The sequence below is a fragment of the Oryx dammah genome, unplaced genomic scaffold (genome assembly GCF_014754425.2).
Source record: "Oryx dammah isolate SB20612 unplaced genomic scaffold, SCBI_Odam_1.1 HiC_scaffold_4, whole genome shotgun sequence".
In the NCBI taxonomy this organism is placed as follows: Eukaryota; Metazoa; Chordata; class Mammalia; order Artiodactyla; family Bovidae; genus Oryx; species Oryx dammah.
The window spans coordinates 825,545-831,720 of NW_024070188.1; the positions used below are offsets into that span (position 1 = coordinate 825,545).

The window sequence follows — 6,176 nt, forward strand, 5'->3', positions numbered from 1 at the left end:
CCATCACCAACTTCTGGAGTTTACCCAAACAAATGTCCATTGAGTCAGTGATACCATCCAAGAATTTCATCCTCTGTTGTCCCCTTCTCCTCCTGCCCTCAGTCTTTCCCAGCATCAGGGTCTTTTCAAATGAGTCAGTTCTTCCCATCAGGTGGCCAAAGTATTGGAGTTTCAGCTTCAACATCAGTCCTTCCAATGAACACCCAGGACTGATCTCCTTTAAGATGGACTGGTTGGATCTCCTTGCAGTCCAAGGGACTCTCAAGAGTCTTCTCCAACACCACAGTTCAAAAGCACTCATTGGCACTCAGCTTTCTTTACAGTCCAACTCTCACATCCATACATGACTAATGGAAAAACCATAGCCTTGACTAGATGGACCTTTGTTGGCAAAGTAATGTCTCTGCTTTTTAAAAAAAATTTTTTAAATTTAAATTTATTTATTTTAATTGGAGGCTAATTACTTTACAATATTGTATTGGTTTTGCCATACATCAACATGAATCCACCACGCGTGTACACGTGTTCCCAATCCTGAACTCCCCTCCCACTTCCCTCCCCATACCACCCCTCTGGGTCATCCCAGTGCACCAGCCCCAAGCAACTTGTATCCTGCATCGAACCTAGACTGGCGATTCATTTCTTATATGATATTATACATGTTTCAATGCCATTCTCCCAAATCATCCCACCTTCTTCCTCTCCACAGAGTCCAAAAGACTGTTCTATACATCTGTGTTTATTTTGCTGTCTCACGTACAGGGTTATCATTTCCATCTTTCTAAATTCCATATATATATGCGTTAGTATACTGTATTAGTGTTTTTCTTTCTGACTTACTTCACTCTGTGTAATTGGTTCCAGTTTCATCCACCTCATTAGCACTGATTCAAATGTATTCTTTTTAATGGCTGAGTAATACTCCATTGTATATATGTACCACAGCTTTCTTATCCATTCATCTGCTGATGGAATGTCTCTGCTTTTTAATATGCTGTCTAGGTTGGTCATAACTTTTCTTCCAAGGCGTAAGTGTCTTTTAATTTCATGGCTTCAATCACCATCTGCAGTGATTTTTGAGCCCCCCCAAAATAAAGTCTCTCATTGTTTCCACTGTTTCCCCACCTATTTGACCTGAAGTGATGGGACTAGATGCCATGATCTTAGTTTTCTGAATGTAGAGCTTTAAGCCAGATTTTCACTCTCCTCTTTCATCTTCATCAAGAGGCTCTTTAGTTCTTCTTCCCTTTCTGCCATAAGGGTGGTGTCATCTACATATCTGAGGTTATTGATATTTCTCCTGGCAATCTTGATTCCAGCTTGTTTCTTCCAGTCCAGCGTTTCTCATGATGTACTCTGCATATAAGTTAAATAAGCATGGTGACAATATACAGCCTTGACGGACTCCTTTTCCTATTTGGAACCAGTCTGTTGTTCCATGTCCAGTCTGTTGCTTCCTGACCTGCATACAGATTTCTCAAGAGGCAGGTCGGGTGGTCTGGTATTCCCATCTCTTTCAGAATTTTCCACAGTTTATTGTGGTCCACACAATCAAAGGCGTTGTCATAGTCAATAAAGCAAAAATAGATGTTTTTCTGGAACTCTCTTGCTTTTTCGATGTTCCAGCAGATTTTGGCAATTTGATCTCTGGTTCCTCTGCCTTTTCTAAATCTAGTTTGAACATCTGGAAGTTCATGGTTCATGTATTTCTGAAGCCTGGCTTGGAGAATTTTGAGCATTACTTTGCTAACGTGAGAGATGAGTGCAATTGTGCAGTAGTCTGAGCATTCTTTGGCATTGCCTTTCTTTGGAATTGGAATGAAAACTGACCTTTTCCAGTCCTGTGACCACTGCTGAGTTTTCTATATTTGCTGGCATATTGAGTGCAGCACTTTCACAACATCATCTTTTAGGATTTGAAATAGCTCAACTGGAATTCCATCACCTCCACTAGCTTTGTTCATAGTCATGCTTCCTAAGGCCCACTTGACTTCACCTTCCAGGATGTCTGGCTCTAGGCAAGTGATCACACCATTGTGATTAACTGGGTCATGAAGATTTTTTTGCATAGTTCTCTGTGTATTCCTGCCACCTCTTCTTATATCTTCTGCTTCTGTTAGGTCCATACCATTTCTGTCCTTTATTGTGCCCATATTTGCATGAAATGTTCCCTTGGTATCTCTAATTTTCTTGAAGAGATCTCTAGTGTTTCCCATTCTATTGTTTTCCTCTACTTCTTTGCATTGATCACTGAGGAAGGCTTTCTTATCTCTCCTTGCTATTCTTTGGAACTCTGCATTCAAATGGGTATATCTCTCCTTTTCTCCTTTGTTTTTTGCTTCTCTTCTTTTCACAGCTATTTGTAAGGCCTCCTCAGACAGCCATTTTGCTTTTTCACATTTCTTTTTCTTGGAGATGGTCTTGCTCCCTGTCTCCTGTACAATGTTATGAACCTTTGTCCATAGTTCATCAGGCACTCTGTCTAGCAGATCTAGTCCCTTAAATCTATTTCTCAGTTCCACCGTAAAATCATAAAGGATTTGATTTAGGTTGTACCTGAATAGTCTACTGGTTTTCCTCACTTTCTTCAATTTAAGTCTTTATTTTGCAATAAGGAGTTCATAATCTGAGCCACAGTCAGCTCCTGGTCTTGTTTTTGCTGACTGTGTTGAAGAGCTAGTTTTTATATAAAGCAATTAAGATACCCATCAAATTAAAACAGTATAGCTGTATGATTTGCCTACAGGTAAGAATGGCTGTTGGTATTTTCAATAATTTTATGATATTCTTAATGAAACATAGACCATCAGCAAAAGGGTAGAATAGGTGATCTTCAACTTGAGTTGCCTTTATAGAAAGATGAACTAGCAACAGTCCATGGACAAGAATCTTTTGTGAAAATCTCACAGCCCAGGGATGAGACTTAAGTATGATGGACCACAGAAACAAAGGCCTGCATTAGAAGAGCAGTAGAAACATTTTTCAACCTTGACTACCTTTTCCTCCTGCAGGATGGCACAGCTCCACATGGAGAAGCCCCACCCCCCGCCCCCCCATGGGCCCATGGTTTCTCTGGGGCTACAAGGATCCTAAAGTGGACATCCAGTTTCCCCTGTGCTTCCTAGGAAACCCATTTTGATCTGGCCTCATAGGGACCACCGAGGAACTGGTGGGGCTGGACCCCTACAAAGAAAAAAAAACAGCAAGGAGGGGCCTCTAGCAATCAGCCTATAGATTGTGGTGAATTACATTCCTGCTGGCAGTGATGCCTTAGCATCAATCACTGTCAGTGGCTCTGTCCATCTGTAGAGCTGAGATGGTGGCCCTGTCTGTCCAAGGAGCTTGATCAGCAGTTCTGCCCATTTTTATCTCCCAGACAACGAGCCATACTGGCTGTAGAGCCCATTCTATGCTCCCAGCTGAAGAAAGAAGCAAGTCAGCAGCCCCTTCCAACTGCTGAGTATAGCCCTCAGCATTTGTTATTTTTCTTCAGAGGTGCAGCCCCACCGGTTCCCCACAAGTCTGTTCCCTAGGTCTGTGTCCTCTATTCCTGCCCTGCAAATAGATTCATTAGCACGCATGTATTCATCTATATATGATATCTGTTTTTCTCTTTCTGACATACTCTACTCAGTATAACAGGCTCTAGGTTCATCCACCTCACTACAACTGACTCAAATTCATATCATTTATGGCTAATATTCCACTGCATGTTTATATTAATACAACTTCTTTATCCATTCATCTGTCATTGGACATCTAGCTTGCTTCTGTGTCCTGGCCATTGCAAATAGTGCTACAATGAGCACTGGAGTACATGTGTCTTTTTGAATTATGGTTTCCTCAGGATATATGCCCAGTAGTGGATTTGCTGGGTCATATGGTAGTTCTATTCCTAGCATTTTAAAGAATCTCCATACTGTTTTCCATACTGGCTGTCTCAGTTTCCATCCCTATGAAGAGTGCAGAGGGTTCCCTTTTCTCCACATCCCCTCCAGTATTTATTATTTGTAGATTTTTAAATGATGGCCATTCTGACTGGTGTGAGGTAATACCTCATTGTCATTTTGATTTGCATTTCTCTAATAGTGAGAGATGTTGAGTACGTTTTCATATGTTTGTTGGCCATCTGTAAGTCTTCTTTGGAGAAATGTCTGTTTAGGTTTTCCACTCATTTTTTTTTATCAGGTTGTTTGTTTTTCTGATATTGAGCTGCATGGACTTCTTGTATATAGTGCTTCATTTACAATTATTTTCTCCCATTCTGAGGGTTGTCTTTCATCTTGTTTATAGTTTCCTTTGCTGTGCAAAGGCTTTTAAGTTTAATTAGGTCCCATTTATTTATTTTTGTTTCTATTTCCATTACTTTAGGAGGTGGGTCAAAAAGAATCTTGCTTCGATTCACATCAAAGAGTAATCTGCCTATGTTTCCCTCCAAGAGTCTTATTGTTCCTGGCCTTACATTTAGGTTTTTAATGCATTTTGAATTTATTTGTGTGTACGGTGTTAGAAAGTGTTGTAATTTTATTTTATTTTATTTTTTTTGCATGTCACTGTCCGGTTTTTCAGTACCATTTATTGAAGAGGCTGTCTTTGCTCTATTGTATATTCTTGCCTGCTTTGTCAAAGATGAGGTGCCCATAGGTGCATGTATTTATCTCTGGGATTTATATTTTTTTCCATTGATCTATATTTCTGCTTTTGTGCAGTACCATACTTTCTTCCATACAGTAGAAGTGAGAAATAGATTTGAGGGACTAGATCTGATAGAGTGCCTGATGAACTAAGGATGGAGGTTTGTGACATTGTACAAGAGACAGGGATCAAGACCATCTCTAAGAAAAAGAAATGTGAAAAAGCAAAATGGCTGTCTGAGGCCTTACAAATAGCTGTGAAAAGAAGAGAAGCAAAAAGCAAAGGAGAAAAGGAAAAATATTTCTATTTCAATGCAGAGTTCCAAAGAATAGCAAGAAGAGATAAGAAAGCCTTCCTCAGTGATCAATTCAAAAAACTAGAGGAAAACAATAGAATGGGAAACACTAGAGATCTCTTCAAGAAAATTAGAGATACCAAGGGAACATTTCATGCAAAGATGGGCACAATAAAGGACAGAAATGGTATGGACCTAACAGAAGCAGAAGATATTAAGAAGAGATGGCAAGAATACACAGAAGAACTGTGCAAAGATCTTCATGACCCAGATTATCATGATGGTGTAATCACGTAGAGCCAGACATCCTGGAAGGTGAAGTCAAGTGGGCCTTAGGAAGCATGACTATGAACAAAGCTAGTGGAGGTGATGGAATTCCAGTTGAGCTATTTCAAATCCTAAAAGATGATGTTGTGAAAATGCTGCAGTCAATATGCCAGCAAATTTAGAAAACTCAGCAGTGGTCACAGGACTGGAAAAGGTCAGTTTTCATTCCAATTCCAAAGAAAGGCAATGCCAAAGAATGCTCAAACTACCGCACAATTGCACTCATCTATCACCTTAGCAAAGTAATCCTAATGTATAGTATCATGTCATCTGCAAACAGTGAAAGTTTCATTTCTTTTCCAATCTAGATTCTTTTTACTTCTTTTTCTTCTCTCATTTCCATGACTAGGACCTTCAAAACTATATCAAATAGTGGTGAGAATGGTCATCCTTTTTTTGTTCCTGATCTTAGAGGAAATGTTTTCAGTTTTTCACCACTGAGAATAATGTTTGCTGTGGGTTTGTTATATACGACCTTTATTATGTTGAGGTATGTTCCCTCTATGCCCACTTTTTGGAAAGCTTTTTTTCATAAAGGGGTATTGAATTTTTTTGTTTTAATATGGAATGCTTCACAAAAGTGCATGGCATCCTTGCACATGGGGCCATGCTAATCTTCTCTGTTTCATTTCAATTTTACTATATGTGCTGCCAGAGGCAGCACTGGGTGTTGACTTTTGTCTAAAGCTTTTTCTGCATCTCCTTTCAAGACTCTTTATGTGGATATTACTAATTCTACTTTAGTCTTCATAGCTCTAGGCTTTTCACATTTTATCCTTTTTGCTGCCTTTTGGGGAATTGCCTTATCTCAGTTTTCTTGCAATTCATCTTTAAAGTATCTGCCTGTTACTACCCTGATCCACTATGTTCTTTATTTTGACTTCTTTATCTTCATGTCTAATATTTCCATTGGGTTATT

At 39.4% G+C, this 6,176-nt stretch overlaps 1 non-coding gene across 1 annotated transcript; it reads right to left on the bottom strand.

Moving 5' to 3' along the window:
• Positions 1 to 5,813: 5,813 nt before the first annotated feature.
• On the bottom strand, positions 5,814 to 5,921 carry LOC120863134. Its single transcript, XR_005720937.1, has one exon. It is a non-coding gene; the product is annotated as a U6 spliceosomal RNA (small nuclear RNA).
• Positions 5,922 to 6,176: the final 255 nt, after the last annotated feature.